The sequence below is a fragment of the Saimiri boliviensis genome, chromosome 5 (assembly GCF_048565385.1).
Source record: "Saimiri boliviensis isolate mSaiBol1 chromosome 5, mSaiBol1.pri, whole genome shotgun sequence".
Lineage (NCBI taxonomy): Eukaryota > Metazoa > Chordata > Mammalia > Primates > Cebidae > Saimiri > Saimiri boliviensis.
The window spans coordinates 143,507,087-143,523,764 of NC_133453.1; the positions used below are offsets into that span (position 1 = coordinate 143,507,087).

The 16,678-nt window shown below is 47.0% G+C and overlaps 1 protein-coding gene across 1 annotated transcript in view; it reads right to left on the reverse strand.

Annotated features, from left to right (window-relative positions):
* ADAMTS17 (ADAM metallopeptidase with thrombospondin type 1 motif 17) overlaps nt 1–16,678 on the reverse strand; it is a 309,441-nt gene that overhangs the window by 146,946 nt on the left and 145,817 nt on the right. The gene's annotated exons all lie outside the window — the stretch shown is intronic.

The following is a 16,678-nucleotide window of genomic DNA, read 5'->3' on the forward strand; positions in this document are numbered from 1 at the left end:
TTCAAACTCACTATAAAGTATGGCTTTTCTGCCTTGCATATCACTATACCTGAGTCTAACAAGATCATACCTGTCACCTTCCCTATTCAGCTATACCTGAGAGACAGCGGGATGCCTGTCCAGGCCTGGAGGGCTGATCGCACACTGTGAGCTGAACAGTGATGTCAGCATATACACATGCCCTCGCTGGGGTAAGCCAAGACACGGAGCACACAATATCTAGTGGCCCACAGTCTGCTGGCCCCGAGTTCCTTATGACCTAATGTGTATAAGGATGACTATCTTTCAACAATCTCAGTGGACAAACAAAAAAATGCACTTTCATTCATTCAAAAATATGAGATGCTTTCCGAGTGACAGGTAATAGACCATAAGGAGAAGACCTCAGATCACTGGCAGCTCGGGAGAAGAGATGAACACAGAGATAATTAAAGAGGTTTCTAAATTCTGCTCTAGAGCCACATTTTCCTAGTTTGCTCACAGATGTCTGACCGTCTTCCACCAACTCCCCTACCTCCCCTACCTGATGCCTCATGGTAGTGTCTCCCCAAGAGAAGCTCACCCTGTCTTATCCTCTGCATGCCTGCATGCCACCCCCACGCCCTGTTGCCTAGAGAGATCCTCCCCTGTCCAGCTCCCATGTGGAGTTGGATCAGCTGAAGTCACCCATGTCCTTTGGAGAATACGCTGCCTGGAGCTCATGTGTTCTAAACTTTGGGCCAGCGGGGCCTTCTCTGATCACCCACACATGACTGCCTCCATCAGTAGAGGGGGGTAGACTTACCAACCTTCAATTGTATTTATCCTTTTCTTTTTTTGAGACAGAGTTTTGCTCTTGTTACCCAGGCTGGAGTGCAAAGGCGCGATCTCAGCTCACCGCAACCTCCGTCTCCTGGGTTCAAGCAATTCTCCTGCCTCAGCCTCTTGAGTAGCTGGGACTACAGGCATGCGCCACCATGCCCAGCTAGTTTTTGTATTTTTAGTAGAGACGGGGTTTCACCATGTTGACCAAGATGGTCTCGATCTCTTGACCTCGTGATCCACCCGTCACGGCCTCCCAAAGTGCTGGGATTATAGGCGTGAGCCACTGCACCCAGCCCAATTGTATTTATTCTTAAACCTACTGATGCCAGTGATACTTGTTATTTCAATTCACACATGTGGTTACACATTGAGTTAACCAATGAAATATAAGGACAAAGGCCACGTTGTTCTCATGAAAACAGATTTAGCCAGTAGCTAAGATAGACTGCTGTCCAACTGGGTGTGGGCAAAATAACTGTAAATGATGAAGAATAAATCATAAAAATCTGCCCCCAGGCTGCTTCACAAAAGTCTTTTATAATCCTTTCTACGTGTATACACACATGTGTGCACAAAATGAAACTGGATTCAAACTCTCATTATAGACGTGTTTGGTGTGAGGAAGGTATATTAGTCCATTTTCACACTGCTATAAAGATACTACCTGAGACTGGGCAATTTATAAAGAAAAGAGTTTTAATGGACTCATGGCTCTGGTGGTGAGGCCTCACACTTGCAATCATGGCAGAAGGTGAAGGGGAAGCAAGGGCCTTCACATGGCAGCAGGAGAGAGGAGTGCAAGCAGGGAAAATGCCAGCTGCTTCTAAACCCCTCAGAGCTTGCGACAGCTCCTCACTATCACAAGAACGGTGTGGGGGAAAGCACATCCAATCACCTCCCGCCAGGTCCCTCCCTCAACACATCGGAATTTGGGGATTACAATTCAGGATGAGATTCGGATGGGGACACAGCCAAACCCTACCACATTACAAAATCGATTACAAAATCAATTACAAAATTGGTGGGAAAAAACCTAACGTTTTCATAGCTTAAGTTAAAAGAAAATGTCTAAGGCACCTAAGTATAACGTCTTGATATTTCTCCACTTGAATCAGTTTTTCGGTTAATTGATCAAGTGACCAACTACGGTCATGTCTGAAAAGAGTGTCCGCATCGCCACCTAGGTATAGACGGCCACATTTTCCCTTGGTTCGGGCCTCTATCAACCTCAGACCCTCCCGACTGGGGGCCCACCGGCTCTTTCAACTCACCCAGTTTTCTCAGGGCAGCAGTAAGCGGTGGAAAGCAAGCACTTGGAAAAACGTTTATTGAACGGATTATCTGTTTAATACTGAAGAAAGTGCCAAAAAGTACTGACGAACTCATAGCCATGACAAATGTGTTGATCTGGCGTGGTGGTGGACCTCTCAGCAGAACAGCAGAAGGCACCTGTCCTTAGATTCAGCCTCATGGGTGAGCCTAGGACGCAAGGCCAAGTCTGTCTGACGGCAGATACATGGCTTCACGCGCTCCACTACAGCCTGTATGCATAGGACGGACTGAACCCCTCTTCCTTCTCCTCTGACTTCATCCCTGTGCAGAGCTCCAGACTCTTCTACCCATCCTAAAATGGCAGGACTCCTGGCCCATCAGGAAAGGATCCTCAGAAGCCGCCCTCATTAGATCAGTCCTCCTGCCTCACTGCCAGGAATCCACCCAATTAGGGTTAAAGGAAGAATGAAGAAATTATCAGACAACTCTGGCCAGTGAGAATAGTTTAGCTATATTCTTGTTTTAAAAATCCATATATATCACATTTTCTTTTTTTTATGATGGCGAAATTAATATTTATTTAATTATACTTTAAGTCCTGGGGTACACGTGCAGATCCTGCAGGACTGTTGCACCGGTACACACGTGCCATGGTGGTTTGCTGCCTCCATCCGCCTGTTACTTACATTGGGTATTTCTCCCAGTGTTATCCCTCCCCAATCGCCCCGCCCCCCACTATTCCTCCCTTAGCCCCCCCACCCAACAGATCCTAGTGTGTGGTGGTTAGCTATATTCTTAATGCTCACTTTGTTGAATAAAGTGGGTTCTATTTTTTCAGTACAATTATTAAGCTTTCTACTTTACTTTTGGTTGAGCAACAGAAATGTTTATTTACATATAAGTCCATGAGAAAGCAATCTTTATTTGGCTTTAAAAAATTATGTCACAAATGAAAATGATTTTAAAAATATATTCATCCTTGGCATACACAAAAGCATCTGTTTTTTGTTTTTTGTTTTTTTTTTTTTTGAGATGGAGTTTCGCTCTTGTTACCCAGGCTGGACTTTCACTCAGTATGAATTCTTACTTTTGAGGTTCATTTTCTTTAATGGTATTTTATGGTGGTAAGAGCAGTTAACAAGAGAGCGCCCTCTGCAGTTTTTAGGCTTACAATACAGTATTGCTGACTACAGCTGCAGCGTCCTACAGAGCTCTCACCAGCTCCACAGCAACTCCGAGCCCACCGATAAGCAGCTCCCACTTCCTGCTCCCCCAGCCCCTGGCAATACAAACCCCCTCTTTGATTCTGTGAATTTGACTATTTTAGATGTCTTATATAAGTGGAGTCCTGCAGTTCTTTCCCTCTGTGACTAGCTTCTTCCATTTAGCATAAAGGGGTTAAGTTTTTAAATATATAAGGAACTCCTACAACTCAGTAGCAAAAAAACTAACAACCCAGTTAAAAATGGGCCAAAGTCTTGAGAGGACATTTCTCTAAAGAAGACATACAAATGGCCAGCAGGTGCATGAAAGGATGCCCAATATCACTAATCATCAGAGAAACACAAATTAAAACCACAATCAGATACCACCTTACACCTCTCATGATGTTTATTACGAAAAACACAAAACATGCTAACTGCCTGCGAGAACGTAGAGAAACGAAAACCCCCGCATGCCGTTGGCAAGAACGCAAAATGGTCTAGATGCTATGAGAAAACAGTATGGAGGTTCCTCGCAAAATTAAAACTAAAACTACCATATGATCCAACAATCCTATTTCAAGATATTTATGTAAAAGAATTGAAACCAGAGTCTCAAAGAGACATCTGCGCGTCCATGTTCAGTTACAGCATTATTCACAATAGCCAAGATAGGAGAACCACGTAAATAGCCATTGACAGATGGACAAACAAAATGCAGTCTATACATGCAATGAAGTGTCAGTCAGTCTTAAAAAAGGAAATTCTGCAATATGGACGAACAACATGGACGAACCTTGAGGACATCATGTTAGGTGAAATCAGCTTTTAAGTTTCTCCTACCTGGTAGCTTTTCCTTCCTCCATTTCATGTTAACTTTGGAAGGAACTGACTGGTTTTCAAGTACACTTAACAAAGAATATCAAAAGTCAACTACTGGCCGGGTGTGGTGGCTCACACCTGTAATCCCAGCACTTTGGGAGGCTGAGGCGGGTGGATTACCAGGTCAGGAGTTCTAGACCAGCCTAACCAACATGGTGAAACCTCGTATCTACTAAACATACAAAAATTAGCCAGGTGTGGTGGCATAAGCCTGTATTCTTAGCTACTCAGGAGGCTGAGGCAGGAGAATCGCTTGAATCTGGGAGGTGGAGGTTACAGCGAGCCAAGATCACGCCACTGCACTCCAGCCTGGCTGACAGAGTGAGACTCCGTCTCAAAAAAAAAAAGTCAACTACCTGAAATTTGAGTTAGGGTTTGATTTTCTATCTTTAAATAAAACTGGTGACCAGTTTTTAAATGAGTAAGTCTTCTGAAATGCTTAATGAATTTCAGTGAACTCTGCGAAATGTACAGAGCTTAGAGAAATAAAAGGCCTCATGAAGCAATGTGGTTTCAGCTTCCATCTCACGATATGGTGTAACCATTGAATGTGGACCAGTTCAAACTGCTGTCTCCAGCTTTGGCAAGCATGGTCCTTATAAACATTAACAATGTCCCTTCATAAGGGCCGCAACTCACAGACCCCAGAGTCCTACTCTGAGTCACAGACCAGAGTCTCTACCTGGAACATGGTTTTGTACTTGGAAGCAATGAGGCAAAGGCAAGGACTTCACTGTATCAATAAAGTGAAACATTTAGGAATGTAAGCCTAAGAGAAAGGAATGTTTTACCTCTTTAAGGAACATGCATGGTTTCAGGAAGCCACAGGTTCTAGAACCCTGAGCTGGGTTCTGGGGGAAAATCATCTGGGAACTTACACAGACATTCCACTTGCTTGGTCACTGCTCCTCAAATTCCCCACTCAGAAAACCCCTTTCTCCTGGAACAGCCCCCAAGTAAAAAGGGTCTCACTAGCTGAAGCAACAAATGTTACAAAATCTGCGCATTCACCAAATGGATACAGTGTTAACTTACTTTCAGAAATATTCAAGTCCCTTAAGAAAACAACTCTCCCTGTAGGCATTCTCTAAAACCTCCTTCTGTACTTTGGCCAGGATCAGAGGCATCTCCCGCCTCAGGTAGTGAGAACGTTGTGAACCTGGGATACAGTTTACCTTACACCCTTAATGCCATCTTGGGACATAGGGCACCTCTCCATTTTGCCAGGCTTTTTTGAATGACCCTGGAAAACGTTTTTAGTTCGCATCACGAAGGTCTTACATTTCCTATGAGCATCATTCCTGGGTATATCCCATCTTTGGATGATGCTGTGAATAAGACCTGCTGTTTATTCTTTTGTAATTAATGCTTGTGCCTAGGAAAACTACAGATAACTGCATGTTGGTCTTATGATGCAACACCATGGTGAACAGCTACTGGTTCCAAAGGCTTTTCAGATGATTCTTTTATAATACATAGACAATTCTCATTTTGCCTCATTACCTTTTATATTTACACCCTATATCTTGCTTTACGAAATTGGTCAGTACTTATATAACAGTTACAACATGAGCACCTTCGCTGTGTTCCCAAATCGACTGGAAATGCTACTGATGTTTGCACACTGAATACATTTGCTCCAGGTTACTTATAGGTAGGGAAACTTGGTCAGGTTACACTTTCTTGTAAATAACCACTTGTAAAGCCTTCCTTGCTGCTACAGAGCGACGGTCCAAGGAGAAAGATTGTGCGTAAAGGCCTGACAATAATTATTGTGGGGATGTTAAGCCAGGTTCCTGAGCTCCTGGGCTTGTCTTCCTAGCTGAAAGATGAGGGGCATGAATCAGGTGCCATGAAAAGTTCCTCATCTAGAAGGGACTCACTTCATGATTCTTGATCTAGGAGGCTGAGCGCAATTTCAGGTGTGGCTGCTATTCATCTTTCAAGAGGGGGTTGTACACCATCTTGCCCCAGGTATTTTGCAGGGCACCAGGCCCACAGCATTGAGTGACACATAAGCCCTGCAGGATGCCCATGGCCTGGTGGGGGATCACAGACAAGTCAGCAGGCTGTTGGTACGCAGCCTAGGCCAGCACTGCTCAATAATACTTTCTGCAATGATGGAAAAGTCTCCCTCTGTGCTGTCTGATCCCATGGCCACTGGCCATATGAGGCTACTAAGAGTCTGAAATGTGCTCGTGTGACTGAGGAACTCAAGTTCTGGTCTTGCTAAACTGTAATTAAGAGACATTTAAATAGGCACAGCTGGCTAACTGCTAGCACCCAGACCACACAAGTGTAGGTGAGAATGTGATTGGCTAAGTTGGGTTAGGAACCCCGGGTATCATCTCATTGGAATCGTAGTATATCTAAGGCCACAAATTACTTACACATACTTGGAGAAATAACACAATTGGCTGGGAGTGGTGGCTCACACCCGTAATCCCAGCACTTTGGGAGGCCCAGGTGGGTGGATCGCCTGAGGTCAGGAGTTCAAGACAAGCCCGTCCAACATGGCGAAATCCCATCTGTACTGAAAATACAAAAATTAGCTGGGTGTGGTGGCGGGTGCTTGCAGTCCCATCTACTCAGAAGGCTGAGGCAGGAGAATCCTTTGAACCCAGGAGGCGGAGTGATAAAGTGGACTGTGCCACTGCGCTCTAGCCTGGGAGACAAGAACAAAACTCGGTCTCAAAACAAAACGAAGTAACACAATCTCGTAACACAGCTGGGGAACAATGAGTGGCCAGGTGCAGGTAGCAGGAGCTGAGAGCACAGGCATTCGGAAAAGCGGGCCCTTTGCCTGTGACCTCATACTGACTCTTCACGTGATCTTTACTCACACCCAGTTTACCCTCCAAAGTGGGCATGCTGCTGCCATCAGTGAAACGCCTCCAAATTCCAGGGCTGCTGTGGGTTTCTTAGAAGTGAAGAATCAGAACCGAACGTTCTTTGCACAGCATCCAAGTGAAGGAAAAAACACCAGCCTGCACTGTGTGCTTTGGATAGTGACAGGATGGAGTACCAGTGTGACCTTAAGCAGTAAGGGTACTCCTGAGGCAACGTCAACGTCTCACGGAGGGCAGGCAGCACAGTTAAACCTGGGATCTTCTCAGCTTCTAATGAATTTAGTCAAAGAAGGGCTTAGGATAATACGCCTTCACCTGCTAAAAAAGCACCTGGTGAGATTTATTGAGTCAGAGCAACGGAGATCATTATAATGCTAAAAGATCCTGTGAGGCTCTCCTTAGCTTTTTAAAGGATGGTAATTTATGGAGAAAACCTAATTTTTACTTAAGAAGACAAATTCATGAACGCATTGAGCTCTTCTGAAACTACTCATGAACATGATGAATGCCACAGGGCCTGAGCTGCTCTCTCTTATGTGGTCTCAGCAAAGGACCCAGGTGACCTGTCAGAACGTGGCAAAGCCATATAAACCTTCCACTCCAAACACCACAGCATGAACAAGGGGGGTCCGTGCTGGTCTGCCGGGACTCCTGTTCCCCCTTCAGGTCTGCGGCAGGCCTTCCTCTGGCCCCACTGTATCAGTTAGAGGCAGGTGTGGGTGCAGGCAGGGCTCCGAGGACACAGCTCGCCTCTCCATTCCCTCCTCCTGGCCTGCCAAGGGTGCTCTGGGAATGACGGGAGGAACCACCCTGGGTTTTAGTTTCAGGGTGGCTCTATCAGAAGACCGGGCACATGGCTTGTTAAGCAAAGAACACAGCAGAGCTGAAGAGCACAAAGCGCTTCTCTTTAGAGATATGTACTCCCATGGTTCTGCCAAGGAAAGACTGCCGGAGTGGAGCGCTGTCAGTATCACAGAGCTTCCTTTGTTGAAGAAAACAGGGCCATTTGGTAAGAATGAGAAGAATACACTTTCTGCTTCTGAGCCTAGAGAGTAATTCAGCTAACGGTGCTGCGGACACAGGGCTGGAACAGGGCAGGAAATGGAAAGACGGCTAAAACCTCCCAAAGATGAAAACCCCAGGCTAACAGTCTACCCTCCAGATGTCGAGGAGGAACTTGCTGCTAACAGCGCATGGCAAAAATTATGCTCAAGTGGAGAACAATTCCTGAGTTTTAGAAAAATCTACAGCTGCTCCAGGTCTTAAGTATCTGTTTCCCGCACAGTGCCAGAGGCAAGCACTTAAGGTCAAGGGCAAATTTCCCCATTCAATGCAACCTCTGGGGTCTGCACGGCCCAAGCCCTGTGGGTTGGGGGATGTGGTTTTTTCCCTTTCCACCTCCGGCTCCCCAGTCATGTCCTGCATGCAGTCTGTCTGCTCCTACTCTCCTATTGATGGCCCTGATTCCGAGGAACCTCTCCTTGCCCCCTAAACGCTTGTATTTTAACATCATCCACCTTAGCACCCAGTCTGGAGGAGTGACTATAGTGGCAGGGGCATCATGGCGGCCAGTGGGCTGGTCGTGGGAAGCAAAAATGATGCTGGTATCACCACTGTGGGCTTTGTTCAGCATATCCCTTAGAGGCAGGGATTGACACACTCTTGGTCTGTGAAGGTTGCTACTCATTCAGGTCAGAGCCTGGGGAAGCCCAAGGCATTCAGAGGGCCTGAACAGATACCCCAGATTCCCTCCATTCATGCTGTTATCCATCCGCCAGCACAGCTGCCACTGCCCGTCACACACCAGGCATGACGCTAAGCACTTGTGTGCGCCTGGAACAGGCCGCTCTGGTGCAGGCAACGGTGGAGCCACCCTCAACACAAATGCTAACTGGGATGCTGAGAGTGGGAACAATATTGACAGAGCAGAGAAAGGAACTGCTCTATAGGGGAGACTCACGCCCAGGAAGTACCTGGGAAAGAGCCACTACTCACTTCGTATCTCATCTCATGAATTCATTATTATTATTCCACTTCACAGAGGAGGGGACTGAGGCCAGGAGAAGGTAGGAAGCTTGCCTGAGGTCCAACAGCTGGTATTTGGCCAAGCACAGTTTGAGCCCAGGCTGCCACGTGTTAAATCTCCATGTGTGGTCCAGCCCAACGAGGATGCAACAGCCTGCACACACACAAAGGACAGCAAAGGACCGGAACCTGCTCACCTGCGTGCAAGTGGCCACGTGGAGGCTGGGAGCCCTCAGCTACTGTGAACGGCATGCTCAAAACCAGCAGGAAAGTCCCTCTTGGGGTTAGAGGCGGACAGCCAGCGGGCATCTGCTCATGGGGCACTGGGAATCGCCTGCAACACAGCGTGGACATGGCTTTGGGAGAGCAGGTGTTGAGAAGCAGCTAAAAACTTCTTGGACCCACTTGAAACAATGACACCTCTATTCTCCGGGGCCAGTCCTGGGGGTAACTCAATGCCCCACGGCATTCAGGAGCGGGGTTCAGGGTTGGCTCCCTTCTTCCTGAACACCTCCTAGTCTCTTACCATAAGCACAGGTCTGAGACATTACCTGTGACAACCCTCTGACTTGCCCACGTACACCCGAGGCTCGGAGGTCAAGGGTAGAAGAGGAAGCCGGATGTGCCCAGCACCGTGAGATGTCGAGTGGACACCAAGGCCACGTGGGCTGGGGAACGATGGCCAAGGGCATGGGGCAGGCACAGAGAATTGTGAAGTCCTTTGCGACATTCATCTGTCTTCCCCTTTTAGTTACCTTAAACTTTTGTACATTAGAAATATATTGCCAGGAGAGTGCTGTGGAAAGTTAATGCCTTTTGCAGTTGAAATGCAGGCCTTAAAGAGCTGCAGGATTTGAGACTTAAAAGGCGCTGGTAGCCCTTTCATCTGAACCTATGTGGAAACCGAAGTCCAGAGAGAACCTGCCCACGGCGTCACAGCCAGCCGCCGTGCATCCCCCAGTGTGCCGGGGCTCCTACATGCTGCTCTGAAATCAGCCATAGCTGGCCTCTCTCAAAGGCTCTATCTTTGCATAGTCCAGCCCCAGAAACTTGAAAAGAGACATCCAACTGGGAATCATTCGAAGTCCCTCTGCGGATTTCAAAATGAATTTGGTTTGTTCTGGTAAACCTCACAGTCGGCTCTCAAAACAGCATCTCTGAGAAGTGTTTATCCTGAGGAAATGCTCTAGGTCAACTGGTTTGATATCAACCCCTTTTTCTCCCCCAAAGGAACAGCGAAGAGCAAACACTTTTGTTTCCCTTTTAAACTGCTATGTCACTGAACTAGACAAGATTATTTTCAATTCCATCTCGACTTTGCAACTTGGATTCCTGGGAAGCTGGGCTTTCATGAGCTTTCCACTGATCATTCTGACTGGTGGATTTCTCAGGGAGGGTTTCTCTCAGCCAGTGGAAGGAGAAGGCCTGGCTGGTGGCAACCATTCATTTATTGAGTAGCTACAAAAAAGCGCATGGTGGAAATTCAAAGGCTATCAAGGGCTGTGAGATGAAACTGAGCCCATCCCCCAAACCAGCTTCCTAGGTGCCCGCTGCCCCTCTCAGGGGCAGCCCCTGTCACCAGTTCTCTCAGGGGGAGACATTTTAATGGGTAATAGAAACCAGCCCCCAGCCCTTCCTATACCCTTCAAAGGGCAGCTGGAGGAGGGGATGAGCCGACCTGCAGGAGGGGCCGCAGCTGGGAGAGCCCCTGCTCCCAAAGTTCAAAGACCTCCCAGGGATTTCTGAGGGCACAGATGCTCTGGGCAGCAGACAGTGCAAGGACAGACTGCTTCCTGCTCCTAAGGGCCTTACCGCCTTCCTTCCGTAAGACCCACACACCAGGAGGGGCTTTATGGCCTCATTATTTGGACTCTGCCTTTCCACCCTGCTTAGGGGACTGGGGTGGGAGTGGTGGCAGGGAGTAGGGACAGCGGTGCGTCCTCCTCCATCCCACCTCACAGGGAGGGTTGAAGGAGCTGTCGCTCACACGGCAGCAGCCCTGGCCCCTGAACACCCCACAACATCCCTGTACCCGGCGCCTCTGCTCATGCCCTTCACCCCATCTGGATGCCACTCCCCCCTCGTAGGCCCAGCTTGCAGATCCCATCCTTCCTGCAGCAGCCCCAGTCCTTGCCAGCAGAGAGCACCCCAAGGTCTTTGGAGACCCCCCACAAGCAGGACTGGTCATGCTTCTCTACACCTCAATGGCCCAGAACCTCCCAGCAGCCTGGCTGAGTACTCACCACACGGAAGGAGCTGGTAAATGTTCATACATGAATGGAACCAATGGACCCAACGAAACAAAAACAGCTTCTCCGTTTCTAAGAACTTTTGAGAGGTCTTAATGCAGTGCAGCTCTGGCCTGTCTGCCTACATTAAGTGGCTGGGTGTGCCTGAGAGCACCCCCTCAGCACAGAATCCCCTCATCATCCCTCTCTGAAAAGCACATTAAGAAATCAGAGGCAAGCAGACCCACCTGCCTCCTGAACAATGCAGACACTGTTATCCCTTCCAGCCTCTCAGACCATTCAGGCTTGGCCTAGGGAAACTTAACACTAGAGAGACAGGACCGAATTTCAGAGGCAAAGTCTAGAACTTTAATGCTGGGAAGGATCCAGCTCAATTTCTGCAAAGCGGTGGTTCTCAGACGCGCCTGCACAGTGGAACCGCCAGGAGAGAACTAGGAAATGCCGGCGCCTGGCTCCCACAGTCACAGGCTCTGATTTCACTGGGATGGGGTACGACCTGGGCATCTGCATTTCTGAGAGATTCCAGGTGATTCTCACGTCCATCAGAGTTTGAGAGCCGCTGCTCCAGTGCAGAATGGTGCTTCTCAAACTTCAGTGCCTATTCGTGTCTGCTGGAAGGCTTGGGGAAACTAAGCCCAAGGGGTAAAAGGGGTGGGGTGGGGAGACGGAGAAGGATTCACACTTCTATTTAGCTCCCAACTCACGCTGAAGCTGCTGGTCTGCAACTGGTGAGGTACTCTTTGCATTACTTTAACTTAGAACATTATTCTACGATCGTTTTTTTTCCCTCTCTTTTCTCTTTTTCCGCACTTCCGACTTAGCCCTTCTCCTCACCAGACACTGCATATGCGGCAAGTTCATCCACCCGCTTAGAAGCTCCAGAGCAGGGCTCACCTGCCAGGAGGTTGCCTTGAGAGAGAACAGTCGATCTACAAGCCAGCCTATGCCTGCTCACAAACCATTTCTGCCCACGAGGAGCCGAACCCAGCTACCTGGGAGACAAGGCACCGAGCCAGCACGGGGACCCCTACCTGCTCACTTACCTCCTCCCCTGCCTTTCACAAGTGCTCGCTTTCTGCTCCAAACGGGAAGCAAGACGCTTAAGGCAGGAAGCCCGTCTTTCTTCTCCTAAGCTAGCTTTGAAATAAAAAGTCACCGGCCGGGCGCGGTGGCTCATGCCTGCAATCCCAGCACTTTGGGAGGCCGAGGTGGGCGGATCATGAGGTCAGGAATTTAAGACCGGCCTGACCAACACGGTGAAACCCTGTTTCACTAAAAAATACAAAAATTAGCCGGGCACAGTGGCACATACCTGTAATCCCAGCTACTCAGGAGTCTGAGGTAAGAGAATCGCCTGAATCTTGACTTTGCCCACAAAGTCCAAGTTGATAACAATTCACAGTAACTTCTTAGCTAGGCAATACAACATTCAAGACAATCGTTTCTTGATGAAAGTCAGCACTCTCACTGCTATTTCTGCTTAGATTCCCAACTCTGGTTGAGACAAGGGAGGGCATTAGCGTTGGCAGATTCTGGACACAACCAAGCCCTCTCTGAATTTTGGCTCAGAAGTCAAGCCCTCTCTGAATTTGTCCTCAAGCCCTCTCTGAATTTTGGCTCAAAGCGAGGATCCTGTTAAGAGGATGGAACGTGGTTTCAAGCAAGGCACTGAAAGAACTGTGTACACACTCACTGATAGTTTTACTAGCTGTGACTTCGTAACTGAAAACGGCTCATTAAGACAGGAAAGGAGGCTCTCTCCGCAAAATCTCATCTGAAATGTAAGAGGAAAAGGTGTTCCAGACAAAAAACCTCCCAGTGTCAACAAAGGCTGGTGCCAGCAGGTCCCATGCCTCCCAGGATGTGCGTTTTCCTGGGCAGAAAGCACAGGGGAAAAAAGCAGTGCCCATCTTCCAGCACCTCCCAGTGTTCCCCGTCAACGCAGCCTCCCCGTGCAGCCTCCCATAACCCAGCTTTGATGGGATTTGATCTCACATTTGGGCTGAAACAACAATCAGAAAAAGCAAGGACACTCAGCTGTTCCAGTGCTTCTGCCTCTAAAAAAAAAAAAAAAGTAACTCTGATATTGCCCTTTATTTAAATGTCTGCTTTCAACTTGTGTTTATGCAAGAAATTAGTGCCTAATTTGGCAACCAACAGAACAGAGACTAATTGGTCTGGAACAGCAGCTGTCCAAAGAAGAGCCTTCTGTCTTTATCCCGAGTCACCCTGGCCAATGATTTTCCTTCTACTTCAGGTGGGACGTCAGCATGATTTCACTGCGCAGGGGCAGCAGAGGGCTCATGCATCTACAAACACTGTATGCGCCCCCCCCCCCCGCCCCAGCCCCATTTTAAGGTCTTCAAGAGAATTCCAATGCTTTAGGAAAAGAAAACCAACATTTCAACTCTTAATGCATAAAGGGAGCCTGAACAGCAGCTGACTTCTAGGTGAGGGGGCAATGCATCCCAAGGTATGATAGAGACTCTGACCTCAGAGGTGAATTTATGTGGCTTGGTCACCTGTACCCATTCTGGTCCCCTTTTGTCTCTTGGTTCTCAGTCCTAGGATACCACCAGCTTGTTCTTAGCCCTTCTCAAATCTCACCAGTGTTGACTCCAGCTTGGGGCGACACCAGTGCCCCCGAGAGTGCAATGGAACCTGCCTGCTTGTTGCTTGCCAAGATCCCACACGTCTTTCTTCTCTTCCACACCCTCCAGTCCCAAGGCAGATACATCATTCTCAACGTCACAGGCATGTAAACATGGATTTTTGGCAGCCAAGCGTTTTGTTTTTAGGACATAAGGCATGATGAAATGGATTAACTCGGCAGCCGAAACACGATAGGGGACCAAGGCCTAGACCACAGCCTGCCCTGTCATCTGTCTTCCAGGTCCTGCTGCCCAGGCCACAAGCGCAAACTCCCTTAGGAGGTGGGTGGCACTGTGAAAGAATGAGAAAGGTCTGCATGTCTATGCTTCCAGAACCACCGGTCAGTGGCCAACCACTCTCCAACGGGAAAGGAGGCCTAATGATGGCACTGGAGAAAGAGGAGTGATTGTAATGGATGGTGAGATGGGATGATGAAGGCACAGAGGAAGGGCGCTATCACTGCTGCTGCAATGAGCAGGAGGATGACATTTATGACAACTGCTCCCGTGAAGGAGCACAGCTTCTCAAACTAGGCTACATGTTGGAGTCACCTAACGAATTAAAAAAAAAATACAGATGCCTAATCCCACCTGTAGAAAGCAGAATTTAATTATTACAAAGTGTGACCTGGACATCTGGATTTTTAAAAGAGCCTCAAAGCATTTTATCTTTTCTTTTTCTTTTTTTTTTGAGATGGAGTCTCGCTCTGTAGCCCAGGCTGGAGTGTAGTGGTGTGATCTGGGCTCACTGCAACTTCTGCCTCTCTGGTTCAAGCGATTCCCCTGCCTCAGCCTCCGGAGTAGCTGGGACTACAGGCACACGCCACCACACTAAGTATTTTTAGTAGAGATGGAGTTTCACCATGTTGTCCGGGATGGTCTCAATCTCCTGACCTTGTGATCCGCTTGCCTTGGCCTCCCGAAGTGCTGGGATTACAGGCATGAACCACCATGCCCAGCCTGCATTTTATCTTTTCTCTGTATAGTTACAGATTCACAGAAAGTTGAAAAGAAAAACACAGTAGGTTCCATGCACCCTTCCCCCAGCTTCCTGCAATGGTAACATCTTATATACTTACAACTACAGTTTATCGACATCAGTATTCTGACATTGGTATGATCCAAAAGACTTGTTCTGATTAAACCACTTATACATGCACTCATTCATATGTGTAGACCGCTATGCAATTGTATCACATGGATACCTTTGTGTAACTACCACAATCAAGAAACAACTATACCATCACCACAAGACTACCCTTTTATGACCACAACCTCCCTGCTCCCCATCCTTTAAACCCTGGCAACCACTCATCTGTTCTTCATCTCAATAACTGTTACTTCACAAATGTTATCTAAATGGAACCGTGCATTATGCATGCCTTTGAAATGAGCTTCTTAAAATTTGGTATAATTTCCTTGAGATTCATCCGTACTGCTGTGTGTACCCATAATCCATTCATTTTTATTGCTAAGTAGTATTCCATGGTATGATGTACCACAGGTTTTAAATGCTCATCCACTGGAGCACATTTAGGTAGTTTCAAGTTTTGAGCTATCATGAAAAATAGAGTTATGAATATTCATGTCTAAGTTTCTGCCTGAAAATGAGTTTTCAGTTCTCTGGGATAAATGCACAACACTGCAGTTGCTGGGCCATATGGTAAGTTTTAAAAGGAACTTTTCTAGAGTGGCTATACCATTTTGCATTGGCGTAAAAAATGTATGAGTGGATCAATTTCCCCATATCCTGCCACCACTTAATGTTGTTACTATTTTTTATTTTAGCCATCCTGATAGATTTGTAGTGTTATCTCACTGGGGGCTTAATTTGCATTTATCTAGTGGCTAATGACATTGAAAGTCTTTCATGTACTTACTTGCCATCTGTGTATCTTCTTCAGTAAAATGTCTGTTCACGTCTCTTGACCATTTTCTAATAATTGTTTGTATTCTTACTGTTGAATTTTGAGAGCTATTTACTTTTTTTTCAGAACAGGGCCTTGCTCTGTTGCCCAGCCTGGAACACAGTGGTGTCACCGTAGCTCACTGCAGTTTCCAAGTCCTGGGCTCAAGGGATTCTCCTGCTTCAGCCTCCTGAGTAGCCAGGACTACAGGAACGTGCCACCATGCCTATGTTTAAAATTTTTTTTAGGAATGGGATCTCACTATGTCGCCTAGGCTGGTCTTGAACTACTGGCCTCAAGCAATGCCCCCACCTTAGCCTCCCAAAGCACTGGGATTACAGGTATGAGCCCACACACACTGTTGAGCATTCTTTTTATATTCTAGAGACAAGTGCATTGTCAGATATGTGACTTGCAGATACTTTCTCTAGTCTGTAATTTTTTTTTTAATCACTAAAAGGAACTTTCACACAGCAAAGATTTTTATTTTTGACAAGTTACAACTGATCGATTTTTGCTGTATGGATCATACATTGGTGCCAAGTCTAAGAACTCCTTCCCTAAGTCCCAAAGATTTTCTTTCATCGGCATTTGTTATTTTCATAATATAGATCCTGTGTATGTTTTGTTAGATTTACACCTAAGCATTTTCTGTAACAGTTTTAAATGAGATTTCATGTTCTGTGTTCCACCTGTGCAGTCAGTATGTAGACACTTAACTGATTTTTGTGTTATCTTGTATTCTGCAACCTTATTGAACTCACTTATTAGTGCTAAGTTTTTTTGTAGAATCCCTGTGAGATTCTCTACAACAAATCATGTAACTTTCAAAGAGAT